The sequence below is a fragment of the Triturus cristatus genome, chromosome 7, assembly GCF_964204655.1.
Source record: "Triturus cristatus chromosome 7, aTriCri1.1, whole genome shotgun sequence".
NCBI classification, from domain to species: domain Eukaryota; kingdom Metazoa; phylum Chordata; class Amphibia; order Caudata; family Salamandridae; genus Triturus; species Triturus cristatus.
The window spans coordinates 1,367,638,191-1,367,663,365 of record NC_140590.1 but is presented as its reverse complement, the minus strand read 5'-3'; positions in this window follow the sequence as shown (position 1 = coordinate 1,367,663,365).

The window sequence follows — 25,175 nt, the reverse complement described above, 5'->3', positions numbered from 1 at the left end:
CCTCTTTAAGCTATCACCCAAAAGCTCCTTAGGGGGCTGTTGAAGGTTATTAGCATTCATCTCCTTGTGTTATATATGTATAGCTGCTAGAATAAAGGCTTACTCACAGTTTTATGCAGATTAGGGGATTGTACACCCTTTAAATCAAGAGGGTGCCTTAAGCGAGTTGCTTATAATCCTTGAAATTAACTTGATTCCTTTACCGGCTCAAAAGGCCATAGGTAGAGTAGCAATTCTCTAAAACGTCTACGGTTACAAATGCTACTCTAGAACTCATAAAACATTCTCCCACCTAGATTATTTACTAGTGCTTAACTCTGACATTCCTAGAGGGTGGGTGTGTGGATCATGGCCAGTAGACTTAAAGCCTAATTGATTCTGGCCCACAGACTTTCTGATCACTTTCACGGGAGCCTCAGTGGAGGATGGGCCAAGGTGTGGTTCAACAAAGCTGGTGGCTAGAAATATGGTTACTGACTAATTGTGACCCCAAAAAACAGTTAATTGAAGAGGTTCAGACCTTTTTTAGTGCAAACACGAATACAGTGAAATCCCTCAGGACAGTCTGGGAGGCATTTAAAGCCTCAATGTGGGGGAAAATCATCAGATATCAGACAGAAGTCATACATAAACAGGATCAAGAGCTTATAGATCTCGAGACTCAAGTGCTTGAGGTTGACTCTCAGACTCTGGCCTTCCGACACCAAGCCTAGCCAGGAACCTATTGCACAATTAAAACTTCTGAAGCAGACACTGCTACAAGGAGCAAGATGAACACAGTTATCAACTCAAAGCTGAATATGTTAGTGGAGTAGCAAGGCCAGTGAAACATTATATTGACTGTGCTCTAACACCATTAGACTTAATCCAATAGTCCCCCTTATTACTAGTCAAAGGTGCAGGATTACAGGTGATTCAAATATTGCCTGCAATTTCACATCCTACTATATTGTCCTATACTCCTCCGATACATCAACTGATCTGATGGTGCAAGCAGATTTTTACAAGCCAGAACTAAAAAAAGACTCATTAGAAGGTGTGGTTACGGAAGAGGAGGTGACAGAAGCCCTCCACCAGCTGCAACCGGGAAAGGTCTGGGATTCAACAGTCTCCTGATGGAATTCGTTAAATTATCCATGTCCAGACCCAATGTCCCAAATGATTTCAAAGGCACTGAAGAATGGATGCTTATCCCCTGATCCTGAATGTCTGAAATGGTAGTGATTCACAAATCAGTCTGTCCACCCGATCATTGCTGATCCTGCCCCCGATTTCCCTGTTGAACATGGTAACAAAATAATTACAAAGCTTCTTGTGAAATGACGCTCTAAAATAATCAGCCTCTTAATTTAGAAGGACAAATCAGGATTTATACCCAAACGTGCAAAATGATATAATGTTAGTTCAGTCATTAATGTACTTGCACAAGCTAACAGAGTACATGGCTCACTGATGCTCTTCATGACTGATTTTGAAAAACTCATCGATTCAGTGGGATGAGACAACCTGTTCCTCTTTCTAAAAAGACTTAATTTTGGCCCCAATTTTGTCGATATGTGTCACTACTATACAACTATCTAACAGCACAAGTTAAGATCGAAGAGTCCATGCCTGACATATTCAGGGTGAAATGCGGCACCAGGCTAGATTGCCAGATGTCCCACCACAATTCTCAATTGTGATCCCACCACTTATGGAATGGCTAGAGTGGATGCCTGGATAAGGAGAGTTTCAACTGGGTTCCAGGACCAGTAGATGCAGTTACACTCTACGCAGATGGACTGGTGTTCCTTGGTGATTTGACCTGGTTGGGCACACAAATCCTGCTGATATTCCAAATATTTAGTGAGTTTTCAGGGTTTTACAGAAATAAGACCAAGTTGTTATATATAATAGGTGGCCCTCCCTCCGACATGTCATGGGTAAGTGACATATGTGTAGTCGCAGATGTATTTACATATCTGGGGTCTCTATCACTCAGGATCCCAGAAGGCCTGGGTGTTGAACATTCAACTAAAAGTTGATAAGTATATAAGGCCACTAAATGGGGAAATGAAATCTGTGAAAAGGAAGGATAAAATGAAATAGGAAAACCATTGGGTGAGAGGTTTTGTGCTTTTAGTATAGCTAAGCTTTAATAACAATCTAAGGGAATATTCTTTTTTAAGTGGGAGCCATCTAGATTTGAGTATTCTGTATCTATATCATTATCAGAAAAACTTGACTCCTACGTGTTTTATTCTTTGTATTAACCAACAAGGTTTGCACAATGTCAAAGTGAGTAGATTTAGGTTTACCATGCTTACCACTAAAGAAGGAAATATGAACTTTTTTTTTGATTTTTAAAAACATTAAAAGTCATTTTTCAACATTGTTGGCATTGCAAATTAAAAGGGAGCTTTTGCTCCCTAGCCCAAGTACCCAAAAAACCATACAATACAAAACAACATCTCAGAATACACCCAGAGTCTTTGGAGTTTTCTTATATCTAGCTTATTCGCCCACCACTCAATAAGTTACCTGGCTACTCGCTAGTATATTGACCTACAAACCTTTTTACTATTACATGTCTTGTTTTGGTGAGGAAGCTTTGCAGTTTCACACTACTGCTCATTTTCATGCTCACAAATGAATGTTTTAATATATTTTATTAACAACATGACTTTCCTCTACCAATGTTCTGACAAAGACCTTGCACTATCACCAGCATTGGTTGCATTATTACTTCTAGCTTCCAATCTCTGTAAAGTGTGCTGGTCACTGCCCATCTAGGTTAACTTGACTGGCCATGTTGTTTCCCAAGACTGAAATCCATTTATTGGCTTGGAAAATTGTAAATGTACACCCACTTTCATTTATTCCGCACTACATACACCCTCAACAATAACCTGCAATAAACCCTAAATTGGTGTTTCCTGCTTCAAATGGAGCAGCAGTTCCTAAACTTTTGACTTCTTTAAACCCCACTGAAGAAATGCTTACTAGTGTTTCAGTTGAGTCGCCAGTCATCCTTCCCAGATTCCGTTTTATGTATTTGTACTGCTCCCACGAATCAAGCTAAAGGTACCAACTGATGTTATAGCCACCAATTTCTAATTCCTTGACTTTTACCGATCTGTTTACATTTTTGAAATTTACATTTACTTTTTTATTTCTATACACGTTATTAATCTGCTGACATTATCTAAGTTTCTAAACAATCCCAGACCCACTGAGTAGGCTTCGCAGACCACCAGAGTTCCGCTGACTTGAGTTTAGGAACCCATTTCCCAGATTCTTCACTTGCCCTAATCTGCCCACAAGCTAGTGTCATACCAAGGTAAGCTCAATCACTAAGTTTCACTTATCTCTCCCTCTCGACCAGACTCAACAAAGTGACTGGGAGTGCAAAATATATTCATTATTGTACAGTAGTTGATACCACGCCTTCTAAATATTTTTGCAAGTGTACAACATTTTCTCTGCTGAACTCCGGTGCATATGCCCTATTAAGAATATCAGTTTTACTTTGTTTTAGAACCTATTTAACATCTTTCTCTATTATGGCACCAATTTTAAACTCGGTGTAATCCACAGCAGAATCAATTTTTTTAGGTCAGCATCCTATAGTTTTTCTAAACAAGTTATAAATATTATACAGCCGCACAGAGGCATTTGGTCAGTGTGCTTCATCCCTTGATTTATTACATTGTCATTCCTGTTTTGCTTCTTTCCACCACAGCAACAAGCATGGGGTGATGGGTCAAACCACTGTGCCTATTTTCTCCCTTCACTTGTATTTTCCATCATCTTTTGAAAGTTGCTGTCAAATTGGTATTGTAATATTTGAGTGCAAGGATAGATGGTTGTTAGATGTGGTGGTCTCTAGTTGGCTGAGGTAGGTACCTTTGGCCAAATAGGGACTCTTGCTTCTAAGTCAGGGAAAGGAAGGACACCTTCTCAGATAGCCCCTGCTCACTCCCTCAGTAGCTTGGCACAAGCAGCTAGACTTATCTTCAAGGCAAGTGTGTAAAGTATTTGCAACCACGCTCTCAGCAACCCAATGATGACACCACAAATGGACTCCACACGAGTTTCATAAAAAAACACTTCTGTGTTTATATAAAAAGATATACGATGAGACCACACGATAAAAATCCAACATATGCATACTTGGAATAATTCACCTTGCTGGTTATTAGGCCAGCAAGCCCGTGTAGGTTCTTGCAGTATTAATGAGCAATTCTCTATGATCCTATGCAGTCCTAATGCAATGCTATGCAGTTTGTAATGCAAGAATCAGGCACTTTGTAAAATGTCAAAATAATGCAGTTCGTTATGCAACAATCAGGCAGTTCGTAATGCCAAAATAATGCAATGCGTAATGCAACAATCAGATAGTTGGTTATGCAAAAATAATGCAATGCTTAATGCAACAGTCAGGCAGTTCTTAATGCAGAAATAATGCAAAGCGTAAGGCAACAATCCGGCAGTTCGTAATGCAAAAATAATGCAAAAATAATGCACTCCGGCATAGATCACGGTGCCTTGGACGGTCTCTATGCCACTCGTACTGACTTGCGGTCAGCTTCTGCCAACATGTGCCCCCAACACGGGAATGGTGTAAACCAAAGTGGCGCTCCACACTCCGGCCCCGGTACTGCCACTCCTCGGCAAGTATGGGCCGCAATACAAGCTTGAGCGGAGTCTCGTGCTGCGTGAATGGGAAAGGCAAAGAGCGTTTCTCTCTGAGCCCGCACCCCGCCCCAGGCGGTGACACGCTTTACCTGGGGGGTGCGACCTCGCTCTCCTCTCCTCGCGACTTGGGCCTCCGATGCGAGTTGTTGATTCCGGGCAGTGGAACTCGGGCCCCCGACAATGTTGGTTTGAGGTCCCGCTTTGGCAACTTCGGGCACGGGCCGGCGGCACAGCTCCTCTGATCCGGGCCGATGGCAATGATGAAGATCTCAGGCATCAACAGGGCACGCGCACAGCGTCGCTAAGACTCACTTGAGTTCCGGGTGTGCACGGTCACAGGGCAATCCTCACGAAGGTCTCCGGCTACATGAAGCACACTTACACAGCATCGCTGAGACTCACTTGAGTTCCTGGTGAACACGATCACAGGGCAATCCTCATGAAGGTCTCAGGCTGCATGAAGCACACGCACACAGCGTCGATAAGACTCACTTGAGTTCCGGGTGCACACAATCACAGGACAATCTTCATGAAGGTCTCAGGCTGCACGAAGCACACACACACAGGGTTGCTGAGATTCACTTGGACTCTGGGTGTGCACGATCACAGGACAATCCTCATGAAGGTCTCAGGCTGCATGAAGCACACAGCGTCGCTGAGACTCACTTGGACTCCGGGTGTGCACAATCACAGGACAATCCTCACGAAGGTCTCAGGCTGCACGAAGCACACGCACATAGCGTCACTGAGACTCACTTGGACTCCGGGTGCACACGATCACAGGGCAATCCTCACGAAGGTCTCAGGCTGCAAAAATCACACACACACAGCGTTGCTGAGACTCACTTGGACTCCAGGTGTCCACGATCACAGGGCTATTCTTAAGAGGGTCTCAGGCTGCAAAAAGCACACTCACACAGCGTCGCTGAGACTCACTTGGACTCCAGGTGCCCACGATCACAGGGCAATTCTTAAGAGGGTCTCAGGCTGCAAAACGCACACACACACTGCGTCGCAGACACACACCTGGAAACATTTATGTTCCTGAATTTCCACAACAGGGAGCCAGCTCTCATTGGGCCCTAGGGGACAAGTTACTTCAGAACACAACACACAGCAAAGTCCTTTCAAGCAGGGGGACACAGCACACAGCAAAGTCCCATAGCCTCTCCTTGGTTAAATCTGCAGGCCAGCCCCAGAACACACAGCAAGGGTCAGTACTTTCCTTCAGTCTCTTCAGCTGTTTCTTCCTTGGCAGAGGTTCCTCTTGACCACGAAGTAGTTTCAATCCTTTTCAGTCTTGATCAATCCTTTTCAATCTTGATCAATCCAACGTTCAGGGGTTTTAGCTCTCATAGTTATACCCCTCAATGTCTTTGAAGTCTTTGTGTTCAGGGGGCACTGACCCCTGTTCAAACCAGTTCTGGGTGTCTCTCTGCCAGTGACACCTTCTTCCTTTGATAGTGGGGGTCTGCATCCTTAATCACTTGGCAGGAGTTGGAGCCATTGTTTTATGGCAGCAGCCCAGTCCTCTTCACCTCCAGGGGCTACTCCTCCCCCTACAGCCTGTTTCTGTCTCACCTACTTCCCTGGGTCAAGACATTCCCCAGATCCTATTGTTTCAAATCCAGATAGTCAATCCACAACCAGGCAGAGACACACCGAAATGTTAGAACACAAAAAACCAGCCACTTCTAAAAGAGCGGTTTATAAACACACAATGCAAAAACCACCTTCACAAAAGGATGTGTTATTGAATTGTGAGTTCAGGCACACTAAACTTCCCCTCTCCATCTTAAGCCTTTGGGAAGAGAGGCTGAAAACATATTACACAGCCTCCCCATTCTGTTCTATGGAAAAGATGGCCTTTCAACAGTGAAAAACGAAATGGAGAGTTTTTCACTGTCAGGACATGGTACACACCTCAGTGCCTGTTCTACCTTTCACATACACTGCACCCTGCCCAGGGAGGTACCTTTGGCCTACCATAGGGGTGTCTAATGTGCATACAAGGGAAAGGGTAAGGCCTGGCAAGTGGGTGCACTTGTCCGGACAACAAGGCAGTTTAACAAACTTCGCGCAGGCACTGCAATGGCAGGCCTGAGTTCCTTCTTTAAGGCTACTGGTGTGGGTGGCACAATTAGTGCTGCAGGCCCACTAGTAGCATTTGTGTTACCAGCCCTGGCACACATGGTGCACTTTACTAGGGACTTTACTAGTAAAACAAATCTACCAATTATGGACAACCAATGACCATTATACTTTATACAGGGAGCACTTGCACTTTGACACTGATCAGCAGTGGCAAAGTGCCCACAGCATCTAAGTTGGCAACACCATGTCAGAACAAGCATTTACAATGCAATGGTCTCGGCATTGGTAAAGTTAGAGCTATTGGCATTGCTCATGACATTATTTTTGTTTATGTTTTTGTTTTTAAAACATTTAAAGAAACAGCATTGTCATGAGCAATGCCAATAGCTCTAACTTTAACAATGCCGAGACCGTTGCATTGTAAATGCTTGTTTCATTCGCAATTACCTTACCGAATGGAGGGACGACCTTTCAGCCAAGAGCACCTATGTTTGTTTTATGTTCTAAAATTGTAAACCTATTTTACACATGCCTGCACGTGCGAGACCACACACAAATACAACCTTTGAATTTGACGTCCTTTATTAAGTTACGGGGACAAACCAATTCGCTTTGCTCCCTTCAGAAACACTGACGTTTATCTCATACATGTATGTAGTGTAGGGTTGTGTTTTTGTAGTGTCCTTTCCTCGTGGCGGCAGGCCTGGCAGCCTAAGGGACTGATCGGCACTTCCAGCACCATGTGCCAAAGATCTCGTATTTGGGGATGAAATTAATGCATAGCACTTTATAATGAATATTGATTACATTGGGAGGATGTTACGGTAATAGTTGAATAGCTTCTCTATATGCACATCATCTCAAATTAAATTATGTGTGTGTAAATCGGTGGTGGTGTACGAAATCGCGTAACTTTTTCACTGGTGAAATTCACGAACATTTTGCGAAATCATGCTTTACCTAGCAAATGTGGTTTGCCGGGATCCCGCATCACTGCGTGTTTTTTTTACCCAAGCATGCAAATCTCACGAGATACTGGCAGGAAAATAGTTAGAGCAGAAAATATATTTTGACAAAACATTTTGTTTATTTACAGTCTCTTGCTGGTATCTTGCGAGACATTTTTAGCTAGGTGCTTGCTCGGTTAGAAAAAGTTACATGAAAGTGGGTAATGCTTAATTTCTAGAAATGTTGTGGATTGCACATAACGTAAAGATGCAGGAATTTCGCTGTCTTAATTAAATTTCGCCCAGATCTACCAATTAGCCTCATTCATATTCATTGTAGCTACCCTGAAATCCTGGCTGGATTTTAGTTTTCTGTGAGTTCAAAATGAACATCCATAATTCCGAGGATTACACAAACAGCGGATACCATGTAAAGGGGGCTTCGGTGACTAGTGGTGACGTTTGAATAACCTTATTATAAATTGTGATCATAGTTTGAGATGAACGAGCTGAGTAATGTGTCTCTGGAGAGCTCAGTAGGTTGAGTGCCTGCTAGCTCTGGTGGTCGGGCACGTGGGTGGGTGGATAAATGCTCAGTAGAGTCCTGAACAGAAGCAGCTCTGGCAGAGGCTTGTGGTCCCCACGAGTGGCAGTCTCCCTCGAGTCCCGGGTTTCCGAATCTGACGCTTCCCTCCGGGAGGAGGGCCCGGGTTCCGTCACGTGACTCTGCCTGCACCTCATGAAATGGGAAAGCAAAACATGCGAGCACCTCCGGCAGGGGGGAACCGTACAATAGGATGTGGGAGACCTTTTTGAAGATTGGTAAGTGATTCAGTTCATGAATATACTAAAGAAATGCCAAGTTTTTGCCCCCCTGCAATATGGGAAGGGTAAGTAAGCCGTTCTCTGAAAACGTGATGCAAATGAGTACAGTAGCTAGCCCCTCAACATAACCAGGGTCCGCCCCCTCCGCCTTTCTACGAGTCAATCTATCTGCACACACCTAACTGCACCAACACGCCCACCAATAAGACACCAGCTCTGTGGGCGTCAGACGATTGGTCGTTCTCAAAGCAGGCTGGAGATGCAGCCATACCCTGCTGAGTCTGGCCGCATGAACCCTGGCATCCGGTGGCGGGGGTACATACAGTGCTTGCCTTCTATGGGGAAATCTCCCGTGACCCTTAAGTGCTTTCACCCAAACCTATTCCTGGGGACTCTCATCTGGGATGACGGCAATGAGAACGAGTGAAAGACAGCAGGCCAGAGAAGGGAGGCGAGAAAGAGGGTGGAATGAGGGAAGACAAGAGGGAAAGGATGGACGGGAAGAGGGGAGGAGGAAGAGGTGTAGCGAGGGAATATTGAACATAGGAAAGAATGCTGAGAAGAAGGTGGTATACGAGAGGGAAACCAGAGCAAAAGGCACACCACCGCCTTTCTCCGAGGCAGAGCAGAAATGCCTCGGAGAAACGCAGCGTCCTTTTCGGATTCGGGGGCGTGTTTTGCTGTTGTCTCCTCCCTGAGACTTCTCGCAAAAAACACGCCCCCCGATCCGAAAAGAACGGGGCCTAATGTGAATGACTGACCTCTTCTCCAATGGCTGGCCAGCATTCAAGAGGCCAGCCAATGGAGAACAGGGGAGAAGAGGGGCGGGTTCAAGCCCCTCTTCTCCAAGTCATTAAATCTCGGAGCGAGACTGCGCAAGCGCAGCCTTCGCAGCCGAGACCTAAAAAAGGTCTAGGGGGAAAGCAGAACGTTTAGGGAACTTTAGCCAAAAAGGGCCAAGTCCAACAGTGGTGATTTGTTCTTATTTCCTTCACAAATAATAATGATAAAATGCATGTCAAAACTAAAAAGCTTGTTGTTTAAAACCATTTCTAGTAAAAATGTCATAAAGGGAAGCTTTTCTAAAAAAAAAATGTTTTATTTCAAGCATACAGTGGCCATTATTAGCTTCCAGTATTTGTTTTTTTAACTTTCTATGGCATATTCATGTAGAAATTAACCATGGCACCAGGTTGCTGAGAACAGACCTATTGCAGCTACCATTTCTTTAAACAAACTGTCACCCTATTAGCTCTAATGTGCACCTTATGAAGAATCCCCTCGTTTCCAGCTAAGTAAGACAAATAACTGAAAAGACGGGGAAACTAATTGAATAAGACCTTATATGAAAGATAAAGAAGTATCTTCTTTTCGTCCCAGTTAAAGGGATGCTATAGAGTGCCTGACAATGTAACCAATGAGTACACCAGCTACATGGCTAAGAGGTACAAACATTTTAAGTGTGCCTTTTTGGCAAATATTAAGAACATTGCACTAGAAAACCTTTTTAGTGACAGGGCAGTTTGTTTAGAATCTCTATCGAGACCACGCAATTCGAACAAGCCCTCTTTAAAGTGAAATGAATCTTGCAAATTGACGTTTCGTCCATGCTTCCCGGAAAGGCTGAGTAACACCAATGTCTTGCTGACCGTACATCAAACTAAATAATATTTCAAACCCCACCAAGATTTTCCTCCGTTGGGGAAGCGGTATTCGCATCGCATTTGGAGTTCTTCCAGTTATCCACTTAGGTTGCATGGATTCCTTGCCATTTTCCTGAGCCTCAGAGCTCGTATTTATGGAACACAAAATGAATAGGCCTCTGACTACTTGCATGATGTAAATGCAGAATAAAATCCCACGATGACATCCCTGAGTGACAAGCCAGGAGTCGTTCGTTGGCGTGGGCTTCATTAACTGAAAATCGAGCTTAACCTCCCGTTTGCTTCAACGTCAATGGCAGGGTTTGTGTTCTCTGTTTTGCCGCGTTATGGACGCCTTTAACTGATCAGGCCTTAAAATAAACTGCATGGGCCAGCTGAGATGGTGCAAGACTGGTGCATAGCAATTAAAATAGGCGAAAGGAGAACAACAAGCAAGATTACTATCTCACATTTATACACAACTATCACAAAAGCATGCCCTGCTAGTGGGAGCCTATTCAGGACTGCTTGGGCTATATTTATGTGCGAGTGTCTGTGTTGTCTCTTTCTTTAAGGACGCTGGGACCCCACTCACCCTTAATGGCATGCTTCATCATGGTGTCCACTTCTTGCCCGTGTTCAGTAGTGATGACACAAGGGGACTCAACCTTTGTAAATAAGGAAGACTTGCAGTGATATGGACTGCCCTCCTACTTTGGGGCAGATTTACAAGCCCCTTGTGCATCCTTGCGCCGCCATTGCGTCATTTTTTTTGACACAACGAGGTTGCAAAGAGTGCAGCCAATTGACAATGTGACGCATCTAAGGAGATGCGTCACGTTGTAAAGCCCTGCGTCACATTATACCTGCGCCAGGAATAATGTATGCAGGCTACGCGTTCCTACGCAAAAAGCCATGTAGAACTGATGCAATGAAATTAACATTTCACTGCGTCACTCTACGCCTTCACTGCGTCAAAATCCCTATGCCTGCTTAGACCAGGCGTAAGGAATGATGCTGGGCTTTTTGTATGGGACTCACCTATCTTTTGTGGCACAATGCTGGAGTTGCGTCACTTTCATGAGCAACTCCAGCGATGTGTCACTTTTGTGCCAACAGATGCATCAGTATTTCTGACGCATCTATTAAATCTTGCGACATGGAGCACTGTATTGTAAATACAGCGCATCCATGGTGGCACAAGGATACTACGCACTGGTGCAAAGAAACTGACGCATCTATGAAGAATCTCCAGTTACTCGTAAATCTGCCCCTCTGTATTTCTATAACAGGGCAGCGTAGGGGACAAAAATAAAGTTGTAACTGCCTCGCACTGAGTCAATGTCTTTATTGGGGCTGCAAGGAAGTAGTGTTACAGTAGACAGAAGATACTTCTGCCCGTCAGTGTGGTCAACCTGTTTTACCCCAATATTAAATTCAAAAAGTGTTTGGCGCATACTCCACGACCAAGCTCCCTTAGGATTAATAGAGTCTCACTAGATGATGAATGGAGTCCAGTATGAAACTGTAAAGTTAGACGTTATGCGCGATAAAATGGACAGACGCTCATCAGTTGTATTTAAAAACAGAGTCTCATTGAGTAGTTACTGGGAGCAACCATTGCAATGAAGGGTCACCCCAGATCGTTTTGTTGGCTTACGTATGAGCCTAAAGGGCCCACTATGACTCTTCGTCGGCTGTCCTGAAGTCTGCTTCGTCGATCATGCCTTTCAAGACCCTGGCAGTGCAATTTTGCATCAAAACAGGCGCACTGACAAATCTGTGTAAAAACTTCATTTGCAATGACTTGCAAAAAAGACAATTTTCCTCTATTTCGGACCGACACACTCTGTGTGTCGTACAGACAGTCCAGATGTCTGTTAGGCGTTTTCACTGGGGCCACGGACAAGCAAGAGTTACTGGGCATTGTCCGTGGCGGGGCTGGCATTTACCACTGGAGTCACAGGGTCATACATACCAAGTACATCCTTTGCACTCCTAAATCCTCAACAGCAGACTGAACGAGCAGGAAAGTCTTAATCCAGGAGATGGTCACAGCCTGGTACGTAACACTCCAATCTAAACACATCTTTAATCGGCAAACAGCCATAAAAGACATAAAATCCAAGAGATAAAAGCAATTCACCCCTTAAAATAGTGCAAATCACATAGACAAACAACGCAAAGATATAGGTCTCGGTGAATATCATACAGGGTCAGTACATGGGGATTAATAAATAAAACATTCCACACCTTAGAACGTCTAAAAGATATAAAATGGGGACCGAATCAGCATAACAAAGAGAAGAGTTCTTAACGTTTTCTAATCCTTATGGCTTGCCTAATAAAATCTAACACTGCTAGTCAAGATTCTAATGCAAATTTCTGTAGGCACACCAGGCCTTTCTGGTGGGTTCTCAAACGTAATATTCGCTAAACAGGAACTCGAAAACCATGCCCAGAATCCTAATATAAGGGGCAGAACAATACAAAATGGGCCGTTTGTTTAGCAACATTATTAAAATGACATTAAGGTAAATCACTCGACCATACACGTGGTAGAGGAAAGGCGACCTTACAATGTATTAAACCTAGTCTAAAATATGTCACATAACATCAGGGGATGTTGTTCAGAAACTAGGTTAGATAAGGTTCCATGCTGTTACAGTGTGATACCAACAGATATCTATCAAATAAAACCAGAGACTTGGCCCTCCACAACCTCAAATCTGTACGAGGGTTATAGAAACATTTCTTTACTACCTTCTAACTTCTAATTGATATCATATGTGGATTATCAAACATTTCGGCTAATCCTATGACCTCAAATGTGTTCTTAAGATATACTAGCCATGGGATCCACGTCACATGTCCAGTGCTAAGCAGTCGAAAACACTTGATCTCACCAATACCGCCTCTGAGTTTCCCTGGATCTTTCCCCCAGCAAAAGAGGGGCAAACCTCGTCTGATCCTCCAGATAGGGGAGACCTATTTATTTCCTCACAGCAAAATCAGGGTGGCGGTCCCAGAGGGAAATGCAAGACGCCTCGGTATAAAGCGAATTTGAACCTTCTGAAGTATAGATAAAGTTGAAACCTCCCACCCCCAGACCTGCTTCATAAAGTATTGCAGAAACATCATTTACTCATATACACATGAGTCATCAAACTAATAGGTTTCTGTCCCTACCAATTTGCATATTTAAAAATAGCCTCAATATTCATTTTAAAATGATGTGACCTTACAGTTAAAAACATGTTCCATTTCAAGGAGGAACTAAAAAGAATCTTCAACTAATTAAACGTTGGTCACTTTCTCCAAGCGAGTTTTTACCATCATATGTGATTTGGTTCTAGGACTAGGGCCACTAATAACAAATAACTGTTAATGGTTTGGAATGGTTGATTTTAAGGTCCAGGCCTTCCATGTAAGGGGAAAATGAATCAAATAATATCTGAAGGCCATTTGCAGTACAGGCAATCAGTACGGCGTCGCCCACATGCAGGAAGATTGGGACAGATTGCATCCCACATTGCGAGGTATCCTTTACAAAGTCAGTGAAATATTTAGAGATCCCATTTAAGTAGAGAAGGAAGAGGAAGGGAGCAAGGATAACGCTGTCTCACTCCCTGTGCAGATCTAATTTTAAGAGTAGTTTCACTTTGTAAGCCGCAGCAGTCCCTGACCGTAAGATTCTGGTGCAAGCGTTTGATTCGGGCAAGTAGTTCTGGTTCCACCCCCATACTTTCCATCAGGGCCCAAAGTTTAGACTAGTTCACCATGTCAAATGCATCTAGATAAGTCAATGAATGTAAAGTGCAAACTTCCGTTTTTTAGCCATTACATATTTCCCTGCAATCATGTAATAGTTTAGGTACTGGTGTACCATCCCTATTCCTGGCCTAAAACCAAATTGCACATCAGACAGACTCTTATTTTCGTGGCCCAAGTTTCCAGGCAGGTCAATAGAACTCTTCCTAAGATCTTTATGTTAGAGTCTATAAGAGAAATTGGTCAGTAGCATGAGGGTGAGTGCCTATACTCTTTTTTGTACACCGGAATAATAGGAGCTGTAATGCAAGAGTTGGGAAGTTGGCCCATTACCATGCTCCTAAATACATTTGTTAGCAAAGGTCTCAGATGCCTATATTGGTTTTAAATATCTCTGCAGCAACACTAATAGGTCCGGGCGTTTTTCTGGGGGCACATTTTCTAATAGCATTGACTACTTCTCTAGTTTCAATTGCCGAATAGGAGGATTGTGAACATGGCACAGGGCTAGTAATATCATTTGCTGAAAGAATGAATGAAGGGTAACTTAGCCCGGAGTCAAAGATTTCTGAGAAGTGGGCCACCCCTAGATCAGCAAGGGATAACTACCTCCACCCAAAGGGCCTCATGCTCGGCAAAGAACGGATGGTTAGTTCTCTCCTAGAATGTCTTATTGTCTATCAGCCTGGCTGCTTCTGCAAGGTCCTCCCAGGCTCTCTCTTCTATCTCCCTCTTTCTTTTCTCAATAATATATTTATATGATCTTCTTGTAGTTCTGACCTCTAGAAGTGACGATGGTTGTTTTCTAAGTAAAGACTTCAGCTATTTGGGCCTAAAAAACAAGCTACATCAAACCATCAACATGGGAGTCCCACTGCCGGAGGTTTCTTTGACGTCAGTTTATCAGAGATGGATTTGCAAATTGCATCAAAACCCACTATAACTGAATGTGCTGCTATGTCTTCTGTCAAGTAATGTAGAAATTGTTCATGATTTGAGACACTATCTTACTAGTAAAAGCCTCAGGGTCCACCTTAACCCATTAGATATTGATGCCCTTAGTCTTTGAATGCTTTATTTTTTGATGGTTGCTTTTAACGGTTTTAATACCTGATGGTGTAATGCTAATTTAAGAGGATTATGACCACTCATACATTTAGCTATGATGTTAAAGTTCATAAGGGAGTACTAAACACTCACAAAGAGTGGACTAGCAAACTCTTATTTTTTATCAGAATACTACCTATTAATGGTTAAGAGGACCACTACATAGGAGTTCTCGACGTTCAGATAAATCACTTAATTTATTTCAATACGGGCTATAACGCATTTCGGCAGGATCATTTGTTTTTAACTACTCAGTTACCATCATGTGGTAACGTAGACATAGACATCATACTGGCACATGGCGAAAAAGTACTTTTTTCAATAGTTTCTTTCACTTGAAGACAAAAGGATTATTTAATTTACATTTTAAATGTTTTTTTATGAGTTTGCAATTTTTTCTTTTTTTCTCCTTCTTCTTTGCATCCAATTGTCTTTATCTTTTTTCTCTTTTTTCTATGTTTCAATTAGCTTTATTACACCACGACTGTCGGCCCATACTAGTGTATATCCAACGTAAAGGTCTCACTCAATCAAAAATATTTTTGCAATTTCATAGCATATGAGCATAGATGTAATCTGGCATTGTTGATCAATTAATTGATGTTAAATAAATAAATAAACAATACACAGACACAGTTGAAGACTTGGTATGTCTCAATATAAAAAGTGCTAGTGCTGGTTTGTCCACTCACTTCATACAGGAACAAAAGGCCATACTTCCATGTAAGTAAATCAACAATAAACTGTAGCACATTTCACCTTGCTACAGTGTCTCAACAAAGGTGGAGTCACTGGGTTAGCACTGAGGTGGATCCAATCTTTCCTGACCGATAGGGGTTTTCAGGTCAGACAGGAAGAACACTACTCTCGTGTGTTCAATCTTGATCAAGGGGTTCCCCAGGGCTCCGCCCTGAGCCCCACCCTATTTAACCTATATGCTTCCCCTGTAGCCACCATTGTGGAAAGTCATGGCATCCAACTAGTGTCATATGCCGATGACACACAGCTGGTCATCTCGCTGTCACGGGCACCTGATGTTGCGGCATCCAGCTTCAGTGCTTGCATGCAGGAGCTTGCATCCTGGATGTCTAACAACTGCCTGAAGCTGAATGGGTCCAAAACTGAAGTGCTCGTGGTGGGAAGTGGACCGAATGTGTGGTCCTCAGCATGGTGGCCAGCATGCCTGGGCTCCACTCCAGTGCCTTGTCAACAGGCCAAAAATCTTGGGGTGATGTTTGACTCCGACCTGTCATTTGCTCCCCAGATTAATCGGGTTGTCGGAATGTGCTTCGGTATACTCAAGAGTCTAAGGAAGATCCTGGACCTACTTCCAGTTAGTGCCAGGCAGACTCTGGTGCATGCCTTGGTCACATCTAGACTCGATTACTCTAACCTCCTCTATCTGGGAATAACAGCTAGAAGCCTCAATCGTCTCCAGGTACTTCAAAATGCCACTGCCCGGCTGGTGCTGAGGCTTCCTAGGAGAATGGCCTCTAAAGTTGCTTTAAAGTCCCTACACTGGCTTCCGATCAGAGAAAGGATTACCTTCAAAGCACTTTGCATGTGTCACCGCATTATCGGGGGCAGGGCGCCCGTTCCCCTACACAGCCTCATCACCCCCTACAGACTGGAGCGGATGCTCAGATCCTCTGGCACCGGACTGGTAGTCGCCCCCAAAATTCATAAAGCTCGAATGGGGGGCAGATCTTTCAGGCTTCTTGCAGCCAAGAGCTGGAATATGCTTCAGATGGAGCTGCGCCTCGAACCTTCAGAGGCCAAGTTCCGCAGAGCTCTAAAAACTCACCTCTTTCGGTCAGTACTGATGTAACCTCCCTGTTCTGGCCACTTCATACTTCTCACTCAGCGCGGGAACACGCCGGGGCGCGTAACCATGCGCTTTACAAAATTCCAAAATAATAAAGTGCAAGTACACTAATTGCACATTCATATCATAAAGTGCGAGTGCTTCTTCCTACATGTACAAATTGGCAATAGACCATCTTATGTTTTGTATATGACCTTCTCTTTTGCAACTAAAGTCTGCCCAAATACTATGTATCTAGAATAGATTTTCTAACAGGAGAACCTATAGAGAACTTTATTTGCACACAATCATAATAGCACTTGTTCCCATATCTCCAAATTTACCATAGAGAATGCTGGTGCTTTTTGTGCAAGGTAGTGGTTTACAATGCTAGTGCATTGCTCAATACTGCCTTCAGCCTAGTTGCAAAGATTGCCTTGGGCAATTATCTAATCAATATATGGGCACAGTTGCAGGTTTCAGCTGCCTAGTGCAATAAAGTGCAGGTGCTCCAGTGCAAATTCTCCTAGCTTAAGTGCAGGTTGTTTTTGTAAAGTGCCATGTGTTTTATTTCACACTGTCCTCTTGAAATTAGCAGCTATAGTAACCATAAGTGATTACTCAATCTAGTTATGTGCAAAATTGCATTTAGCAGCTTCAAGGTGCAACAAAGTGCATGTGCTCCAGCGCAAATCCTCCTAATAGTAGCTGTACGCTAAGCCTAAAACTCATATGTCTAAGATTGCAATATTAAATGCAGTGACTTGGATAAAACAATTGAAAGATCCTGACACTCTACATTCTTTGATAAAATCAATGAGACAATTAACCTTTTGGATGGTTAACACCACAGACCTTGCTCTTCTGTTGTCACAGTAAAACTGCTGTCCACTTGTAATATATACAATCTTTAAAAAGAAAGCCATAAAAATTGTGCCACAGACAGAATATTTTTTATTCTTTCCTCAATATTATCTTATATATACACTTCAAGGGTGGTGAGGATGATGAAGCTCCCTGAAATATATTGTAACATTTTTACCCCAGATGGACATGAAGGTCTTCGTCAGAATTAAGGCTGTTGGGAGTATTGGAATCAAACATTAATATATACAGAGATTCTAATTGTCTTAACCTACCCTCTTGATACCCCCTCTTCTCTGTTTTGGAATGGAGTCTGGAGTCTACTACAAAGTAGGTTAAGTCTTAAACTTTGCCTCCATGCACCTCATTAATGTGACGAGCAACTGGATACGATTGATGTTTGTTCTTTACTGCCCTGAGGTGTTGTAAGATCCTGACATGGGCCATGTGGATCGTGCCTCCCACATTTGCCATGGGGCACGTGCACTGAAGCTCGTACACCACATGATCACTTTTACAATTGAAAAACCAAGGGATTTTCCATGGTTTATTCATTAGGGCCAGCTGTGTTTCTTTTTTGTTCACACCATGTTTACAGGCCTTACATTTAAGGCACTTGTTAAAACTAGGATTGGCCTTCAACCAGCTTTTGATTTCAATTATTTTATGGCTGCTGTTTACTAGTTCTTGTCTCATTGATTTTTCTCTCCTATTGGATACAAGGGGTTTACGTGTGACAAGGCTATTGAGGGTGGGATATCCTCTAACCAGGTAACAATGCCTATTCATGCATTCTCTCACCCTTCCATGATAGGCATTGTTATCATCATAACATCCTCCTTGGTGTTCTTTTTCTCTCTTTTATTACCAAATAGAATTTCTTGTCTCAACAGTCCATCTACCTTCTCTACCGCTTGGTTTAGAACTGTCTGACTGTACCCCCTCTCCTTGAATCTTTCTGTCAGATCCATTTGTGCTTGTAACAATGAGCTAGCTTCACTACAATTTCTCTTCATGTGAAGCTGCTCAGCATACGGGATGCTCTGTTTTAGTTTTTGAGGGTGGAAACTACTACTGTGAGTTTCCTGCAGTCGGTTTTCTGAAGGTATGAGTATGTAGACTACCATTGCTGATAAAGACTTACAGATCTAAAAAATGTACTGATTTATTACTGATTGTACTTGTAAATGTCAAATTGAGGGTGTTAAAACTGAGGGCTTTTGTGAACTCATTGGCACCTTCTAATGACCCCTTCCATATAATGAATAGGTCATCAATACATTTGCAACAAACTTTGATGTTTTCTTCCCACTCTTTCTCATATGTAACCCTGAGCACCTGCTCCTCCCACCAGCCCATGTGAAGATTCACAAACTGGGGGCAAAGCAGGTGCCCATGGCCGTCCCTCTAAGTTGTCTGTCAGTGTCGCTCCCAAATAGGAAAAAATTGTTTTCCAACACAATTCTGACACTTGTAGTAACCTTTCTGAGTGTTGGTATACTTGTAACAGTCTGCTACCTAGAAAGTGTCTGAGAGCCCTTAGTCCATCTTTGTATACAATACTACACATGTATATGAATATTATTTAAACACACAATTATCAAGAGAGAAAGAGTTCCAACTACTTATGATGATTTTTGGCTTTTTTGATGTACAAGTCTTACTCCAAGAATTCATAGGTTTTCAGTTCAGACGCATTATGACACAGTAATCATGCACAATAAAACTAATATGTAGTCAGAGCAAGTACGTATAGTAGCAATAGTTCTTTAATTTACAGATATGAAAACAAGGGCAGATAAAATTAGATACTACCCTACAAACCAGAAGGTCCTAGTGCTTTCCGTGCTTGTGTGCAACCCCCAAAATGTATTCTAGCACTTAGAAGGTCTAGCTGCAAGTGATAAAAGTAACATCAAATGCTATATCAAGTATAACATTGATTGTGATCACTATCGGTATTTGATTTTTCAGTATTTTTTCGTGATTTTTATTTTAATAGCTGCTGGTCGCAGTCATGGTTGTCTGAGAGTTCGTGCCCTCATTTGACTGGTTGTATCATTAGATAAACAGTCTGTGATCGTGCAACCAATCCTGCTTGCCATGATCTTTCTAAAGCCATAGTTATAGAATGATGGTTCCAATGGTTCAGTACTCCAAGGAACCAGCCATGACCAAAGAAACTTACAACACAGTTCAAGAATAAAAAGAAACTCAGTGACTCAGTGAGACGTATAGACTCAGAAGCATCAATAGAGCTCTCACAGAGCTACTGAAGGTGATTGTAGTGACTTTTTCAGATCCTACACTTGTCCAACACTAAGTTCCTCATCCTATGCTAGATGCAGGTCCTAATATGTGTGCAGGCTTCCATTCCCTATCAAATCAAGAATATAAACTAACCACCAATTGACCCACATTGTGTTTTTTGTATACAAATTTGGCCAAGTAAAAGCTGGTGCAAATTTGTGCAGGCAAATAATACACACTATGTATTTGAACAACCTCGATTGGGGAACCATTTATTATTATGGGAAGTTCCCTGTTCTGAGATGCATAAATAGGAATGAGGTGCCCACATCCGATACTTTTTGAAGAAGGACAAATCCTGTCACCATACGGAAAGTACACATTTAATTAGCAACATACAGAAGAGCAACCATAGCAAAAGAAATGGAATTTGTAATATTTCTTAATAAGAAGAATACTATATTAATATTTGCTGGCTAATTAAAGAAGTATCAACAATTCTAAAAGATCTGGCTTTTTTATAAGTGAAAGTGATTCTTTATTGATTGATGAGTTTGCAGCGATTTTTGCATGCGTTTATGTGCATGGGTAAGTTGATAAATGTGATGAGTCTAAGGTTGGATGGATTTTTGAGTACATGGAAGAGTGAGTGATTAAATGCATGGATTATTAGTAGAAGAGTGAGGCTATGGATAGGCAGATGATTGATTGGATAGATGGATGAGCGATTACAATCTAACTGCAAGCTGTTGTCTAGGCTTTGCCCTTCAGTTAAAGTTTTCACCAACTGCTGGCGGCATCTTCTTGAACGGGATGATGATAGTGCTTTTTTACTGATACTTCAGACTTGGTTGCAGGCTGGGAAGTCCTCATTGCACAATGCTGCCTACCTTGCTATGGTGCCTGACTGTTCAATTTGTGTGGCAAGGGAGCTCTTCATTGTGTTTTTGTGGATTTTTCCACATCTCCTGACAACCCTAGCAAGTGGAAGACTGAAAAATGCTTAGCTGGAGTATACCGTGGAGACCAGTTAATGTATTTAGTGAATTGTATGGCATAACTGGGCTATCCTGAAGTATGAAAAAAATATGTCGTCAATAATCATTACCCCACAAAAAGGCACACAGTTGGTTGTCAGACCTGTGTCCTCACCCCTGCCATTAACATGTTCATCGGCAATTTAATAAAAAAGGAGGCCATAAGGGTCTCCTAAAGCTGAAGGATGAGCATATAGGTGGCATATAGTTTGTACACTGTTGGCATGATACTCCTAGACGCAACACCACTGGGTGTGCAGAGAAGGTTGACATTTTACTTAGTACTCTAGTAAGAATGATCTGAAAATAAATATGGAAAAGTGAGAATTATCCGCTTCATTACAAGGATTAATACCAGATGCAGGCATTTGGAGCATGACAAGATTGAGACCATTGACACATACAAATACTTCAATTTGAGACCAACATAAGTTCAAAGGAGCTGATTGATTACAATAAGCAATCACTCAGCATCTTGTCCCTGGGTTCACAGAGATTCATCCTTCCAATTACAGCTTTAAGGGTGGCATACGAGGCCAAGGCACTGCCAATCGTATCGTAATTTATGGTACAGAGATGTGGTTTCGCGGATGCAAGACTGACAAAAATGCACTGTAGGCAACAATTTGGCAGAGAAAGTTGGGGCTGTGTAAGTCTATTACCTTTATCCATCAGGTCTGCCTGGAGTAAAGTGCTGAGTCTCATTAAGGTGAAACAACTAAGTGGGAGCTCCAGTTATGCAAGGAAAACAATTATGATCTTTATTGCATCATGTTAAATCTGGGTGAGAGAGAGGAATTTGCGGAGGAATAACTTACAAAGGCACAGCTTACGACCATAACGAGGAGGCAGGCTGAGAAATTATCACTAACTGTGGAGAATGGTATACACCATCAGAAACATGACGGTTATCCTGTCTGCCGTATTATTAATGGAGTATCCCATCCACCAAAGTCTAAATCACGCCCTATATGCTAAACTTACACATTTGCAAAGTAGGGAAACCCTGGGAATCTATGTATGTAATTGCATGGATAAGTTCAACCCTATCTTTTCATGGATGTGTGCCATTACTCGAGCCTTGCCTCCATGATGTTCCTGGCGAAGCATTCTAACTTTTCTAGGAATTATGGAAATCAAGTGAGTCAAGAGTAGTGAATTTACAGTTTGCAAACTACGCATGAGCATTTTGAATCAAACCAAAATAGGTCATGGAGGATTGTCTCTCTCCTCTACAGGCTTCCCTAGTTATATCTGTCATGAATAACTGGAAGCCTTATGGAGTCAGTACCCACCTTAGTTTAAAAATGTGAGTTCCTATTATAAAATCAAACTAAGATAAAATGTAAGAAAACAGTGCGCCTATTGAAGCACAGTCCATTATAGAGATGGTCCTTGAGTGCTCTACAACAGTGCATTATGAAAAGTTAAGGTACAAGTACTAATTTATAAAATCTAGTTGTATAAGATTTTCTGTACAGATGCTTGGGATAAAATCTAGGACAAGTGCTAGACATAGGAGCAGGGACTATTATAGAGAAGCTTGTTAAGAGGTCTGGGGTGGTGCATTTTTAGAGTTAAATTGTGAGTGCTAATTTTGAAATGTGGAACGGATACTGGTAGTTTTTTGGTCACTCCTTAGGAATCCGAGCGATGGCCATTCTAGAATTTAGTTATGAGCACGGCCGTTGGGTGCAGTGGGGGTTAGTTGAGGAGATTTGAGGTTCTGATGCCCATAGGAAAATCAAGGGTTAATGATGTCTTTTTGGGGCAGTTCCTGCCTCCCCGCCTTCTGCTAGATCCTTGGCCAGAGACGTCTTATCAAATCTCTGTAGGAACTTAACCATTGCTTATTTCAGACTAATGTCCATTTTTTCAAAGCATGGCAACACCGCCTCCCTACATGACCTTATTCTCCGATTTCTCCACTTCCTGCATAAGAGCTCATGTCGATCTCCTATGCCAGAGTGTCACAGCATAAGACATGAACAATGTTCTCTGGCTCTTGTTTACATAGCCGATAAGAGTCCTACCCTGGACTTCTTCTCCATGGGGGAAGATGTCCTAATACGTTTAATAGTCCCAACCTATCTTTCAGGAAGTGTGCCTTGGCCTGGTTGCTGTATGGTTGGCTTAGATAGCCCTGTGGTTTCTGCCTGGTGTAATTGCCAAGATCCATCCACCCATGACTGTGCTTGGACAGTCTTTCTTTGTCCTCAAGCATTAATAGCAGCTGTGTGCTGGATTTGGTTCATTTTTAAAACTCAAGGTGGCCTAAAAATTAGTCCAAGGCATTGGTTAGGCCAAAAGAGTGCAAGGCCCGATTTAAGTAGGCCTGCACCAGAAAGCCCGACCTATATTTCAGTTTGTGCCAAAGGTAGCAGTCTAAGATACCCGCCAGTGCCATCCTTAGTCTATGGCAGCCAATCATGAAGGCCAATTTCCGAGCCAGAAACTGTTTGACAATGCCAAACTCCAGCCTAATTTGTGCAGGTGATATGTTTGGTGGTAGTTGGAATAGTGACCTGCATATTTTCAGTATCATTTTATCCAAAGTGACACAAATCTGACCTCTGAGTGCCTTGCCTCCATAGGATAGAGTTGGGAGGATCTGTGCTTGCACCACCTGCAAAATTGGTGTAAGCGTAGGGCTATTTAGTTTGTTGTAAAGAGACCTCAGCCCAAAAGCCAACACATTACCTTTCTTCCTTATTTCCTCCTGTACAAGTGAGAGTTTACTAGTTTACTTCATTTAGTAAAGGAGTAAGATCCGAAAGAAACAGATTAAATAAAGTTGGGGCCAAAATGAATCCCTGCTTCAAACCTTGCATTGTTTTGATTATCCTTGATAAATGAGTGCACTATCCTTATTTCTTCCAGCTTGTCACTGCATCCTCCATTCAAATTCAAGTAAACTCCAAGGTATTTGAAGCTTTTTACTGATTCGATCTTTTGCATCCAGGAGACCAGTTGTGCTTCTGTGCCCTTTTTCATTGCCCAATTAGTATTTCTGTTTTTTTCCTATTAACCCCTTCGCCGCGGCAGGAATTCCGCCGCGGCGCTGGGGGGGTTTGGGGGCAGTTGCGGTGCCGCTGTGCTCCTGACGGAACCACTCCGTCACGAGTCATGGGTGAGCTGTGCTCATGACGGAGTGGTTCCGTCACGACTCCGCCCACTGCGCTAATCGCCCGCACAGGCGGGGAATTAGCGCCGCGTGGGCGGAGCGGCCGCCAACGGCCGCAGCATGACGGAACCACTCCGTCATGAGCACAGCGCACCCGTGGCTCATGATGGAGTGGTTCCGTCATGAGCACGGAACGGGTTAATGGTCAGCTCATTTCTTGCTGAGTAGTCGGGAGTTGCATCAAACAGATGCTGTAAAGCAACCTTATGAGGACTAGGTCATCCGCGTACAGTAAGTTTGATAGCTGGAAACCCCCCAATTTGGACGAGTGATAGTTTACTTCATTTAGTATAGGAGTAAGATCAGAAAGAAACAGATTAAATAATAAGTTTGATAGCTGGAAACACCCTAATTTGGACGAGTGAGAGTTTCCTTCAATTAGTAAAGGAGTAAGACCTGAAAGGAACAGATTGAATAAAGTTGAGGCCAAAACGAATCCCTGCTTCAGACCTTACGTTGTTTTGATTACCATTGATAAATTAGAGTATAATTCGGACCCAGATTTCAGTATGTAATAGTTCCAAGGCCTGTAGCAAGCCGTACAGAATGCTCAGTTTGGCCAATTTCCTCGAGAACGTCCCTCTTTCCACCCTATCAAATGCAGATTTTTTTTTTAAACTGAGTTTTATATAGCGCCAACTTGACCCGAAGGTATCGGGTATCAGAACGCTTTACACAAGCCCTATTTGCATTACATGAGGACACATTCATTTTTGTTAGGCACAGGGAGATTAAGTGATTTGCCCAGAATCACAGGATGTTGCACGTCCTTGCCGAGAATCCAACCTGGTTCCCCAGATTTGAGATCGACCGCCCTAGCTGTTTGCCCAAGTCCTCTCCCCATGTTTTTCAAATTTGTAGTCGATAAAACCGAAGTAAACCAGGTGCTTGTTCATTTCAGTGAAATCAATCAGCAATGAAAGTGTTGTGATGTTCACTGTGGTTCCATTTTGTTTTGTGAAGCCAGTTTGT